We start from the raw sequence: 3,852 nt of genomic DNA on the forward strand, positions 1-3,852 counted from the left end.
TTTGGGATGCCACCTCTCTTTTATTGTCGGGTACAAACTACAGCCTTACCACCTCACCTGATTTAATTCTACTTTCAGAGTTACTTAATGAAAAAAGATTTCCACCTAAAATAAGAGCTCATTGCTTCACTCCAGATCCACTGCCTGTGTTTCTCACATGCATACACACTGGGCCCTGATCTTTACCCTGTCCCTAATTCAAAAAAAAAAAAAAAAAAAAAAAATTCTCATGTACCACAAGCTTTTCTCTTCCCAGTTCCCTGTTCTAACTCACTGTTCAGCTAATGGTACAGGACCACCACAGAACCAGAGTCCAGAGATCATCAAATAAGAAATTGTAACACCTAAAAGGTATTTACACCCCCAGATCCAAAAGTGTCTGGGTGCTACAAAAAGACTTTAATATAAACATCTATTACTATGAGATGCTTTTAACAATTGATCACCTGTCTCCTAGATGCTGAACCAGTAAAGGAAACAGGTGCTTTAAAATAATCTGTCTCTAATAAATCTTAACATGATTTAAAATCCATAGGGGCAGGCCAGATCTACCTCAGATAAATGCCAACTCCAAAAATAATAATGATTCTTTTATCTCTCTAAGTTTTTTTCTATGTCACAAGCATCTTGTCAAACAGAAAGTTCCCAGCCACACCCAAGAGGGATACATGTCTCCAGAGCAAAGGGATGACAGACAGCATCCCACAAAGCCTGTCTACCTTGGAAAACTCCCCTTCTCCATCCCCCCCAGAGCCAACTAAAGACCAAACGTCAGCTGGAAACAGTTTTTGTGAGGAATGACACCCCTCGTCCCATCTACATGCTTTCTTTTATAATAAGGGAAAGTCTGGGATGTAAGGATTTGGTCCTTAATTACGTCATCAGCCTTCCACAGCTTCCCAGCCTAAAAAGCGGGTGGGCTCTCTGTCCCCTCTCCTTTCTGCTCCTTAACCCTGGCCCCTCCTCTCTCCCTCCCCCTGTCTCTCTCTCTCTCTCTCTCTCTCTCTCTCTCTCTCTCTCTCTCTCTCTCTCTCTCTCCTTCCCTCCCAATAAAGCTCTAAAAAGGTAACCATGGCTATGATTCTTTTAATCAGCATGCCCCTCCATCGGCATGGCTGCTGCAGGCAGCGACCAGCCATGAGGGGCAGCTCTGCAGCATAACAAACACTAATAGTGTCACTCCCTTTGGTGGTCATTTTCCTTCAAACCACCACAGAAAAGAAATGATATCATTAATACCAGAAGTTGTTGTGAAGGATGCTGAAGGAGAAAACTCATCAACAGCCTTACTCTGAAGTGAAGCACACTAGCATCAATAATAATCAGCTTTGTGAGACATGCCCTTGGATACACTGTTGGCTTGAATGTTATGGGGGTAAGCCAGCACTTTGTAATTGGATTTCAAGTCTAATCTACAGGAGGAAACTCATCTCTGCTGCTGTAAATCTGGTGAAGAACTAGAGGCAGGGGAACTCATACGTCGCAGATATTTTGCTAAATGGACAGCGAACCAAACTATCATCTAAATACAGAACTCTATTAATATAGATTAATTAAGCCCTTGGTCCTCAGCAGATAAGCATCTTTCAGCAATGAACAGAAATTAGTACAGAGACTTTACAATTGGTCAAAAATGAAAAGAATACATTTTGGTGGAGTGCTCAGCCATAAATGGAGCATGTATTATCACACTTGATAATACCAAAACTCAGGTATTATTACTTAAATGAAATAGAGTAAAACAATTTTAAGAGCCAAATTTTAAGGAAGATGGGGTAAAACAGTATCTTTCAAACACTAAAGGATCCCCAAACTCAAACTCATAGCTTCCATGTTTGTCTTGACAAGATCAAGCCAGTCGCCTTCCCGCATGTATAGATTCCAGCTTTATTAGCTGAGGAGTTTTTGAAAGTTGATGGTCATTAGGGGGAAGATTTTTTTCTTTTCTTTTTTTTTAAGGTGTGTGGTCCCTTGTAGGTTGCTCATGCTATAGTAGATGGCACAGCACCCATGAGTATAGGGATCAACATAATTGGACTCAGTAAGTTATTTTTATTTTTATTTTTATTTATTTATTAATTAATTTATTTATTTATTTTTGGTTTTTCAAGACAGGGTTTCTCTGCAGTTTTGCGCCTTTCCTGGAACTCACTTGGTAGACCAGGCTGGCCTTGAACTCACAGAGATCCGCATGCCTCTGCCTCCCGAGTGCTGGGACTAATGGCGTGCGCCACCACCGCTCTGAAGAGGGCTGTGATGGGGATAGAGGGAGTGAAATGTGATTATATTTGAAATGTATTATATGCACATGAAAAAATCTCAATAAATAAGTGAACAAATTAATAAAAATGACTTTGTATCAACTTCTCACATCTGTGACACTTGTCTTTCAGATAAAAGGGGCCAGTACAGACTCTACTAACTGCACAGGCAACAGATGTTTCTCCTACTTTTGCAACTAAATCTGAAGTATTTCCTTATGTTTGTGGGGAGTAGATGGCTTTCACAGGTGAGAGTGTATGCTTATCCAGCCGATGAAGAGCACTTTCGCCTTCTTGATGCTAGTGTTTGGGACGGGCTTAGGATTTGGTCCTAGTCAACCAGACAGTAATGGCAACCTCTTGGAAACACTCTGTTCTTCTTAGAGCAAGTGGAGAGACTTTGCTTACTTGTTCTGTCCCTTATTCCCTGCTTCTCTGCCTCCCTCCCTCCCTTCTTTCCTTTCTTCCTTCTTTCTTTCCTCCCTCCCTCTCTCCTTCTCTCCCTTCCTCTCTACCCTCCTTCTTCTTTTCAAGTTAAATAACTGATAAAATTTAAAGACAAGTAATGTAATTATTCCTCACCCAATTATCTGACTTAAAATACTGTTTTCAGCGTATACCTAAGAAAGTGACATAATGTTAATATGTGCAATAGCAGTAGCAGCAACTACAAAATATTTAATTGCTGAGCAGAAAAGTACATTGGACAGCTGTTCTGTCTATGACCTTGAAGCACTTCCCCTAGAAATGTATCAGGTAGCTGTTCTACCAACCTATGACCTTGAACTACCTGCCCCTGGGGTGTGGCTCAGGGCTACGCTTAAATCCTGAGACACACATAACCCACTCTCTTCTCTCACTTGTGGGCTGATAGACTGTCTCAGTGGCAGAACAATGTTGAACTGTACCTCAGCTTTCCATGACCCTACAATAAATCTCCTGTGCCATCATGAGTTTTCCTCCCTAGTAAATTCCTTCACCCTATAAGCAGATTCCACAGATCTCTCACATTAGAGAAGTAGAAAGAATGAGCCCAAAAGAACTTTTGTATGAGGCTCATGTCTACTGACAGAGATATGATTGGTAAGATATAAACACATGTCTAAGCACAGAAAAATGACTTTACAGAAAGAAGGCCCAGGTAACAAAGTGATACAAATTGAGAGGAAGGAGAAGCTTACCCTGCTTGTTACCCTCATGATTGCAATCCTGACAAAGTTATAGCCAGGGATCCTCTGCACACAGTGATAGCAGACATACCCTATTCCTCACACAGTTTTGTTGATGCTCAAACAAAACAATGAAGGGGAATGCTTTTAAAAAATCATCATCATCATCTTCATCAGGAGAATGGAAGAATGTATTAAATCAGGGCTGGAGTGGTAATTTAATGCTCTCAACAGATCCAGGTTGAGTTCACAGCACCATATCTCCAGCTCCAGGCAATTCAGTGCCCCTTTCTGTCTTCCACAGGAATCCATACCTATATGTACAAATGCACATGTTTATACACACACTCCCACACCATACATCAATATATACATATATTATATATAACATACATAATGTACATATGTAATATACATTATCT

This window comes from Peromyscus maniculatus, chromosome 11 (assembly GCF_049852395.1).
Source record: "Peromyscus maniculatus bairdii isolate BWxNUB_F1_BW_parent chromosome 11, HU_Pman_BW_mat_3.1, whole genome shotgun sequence".
Classification (NCBI taxonomy): domain Eukaryota; kingdom Metazoa; phylum Chordata; class Mammalia; order Rodentia; family Cricetidae; genus Peromyscus; species Peromyscus maniculatus.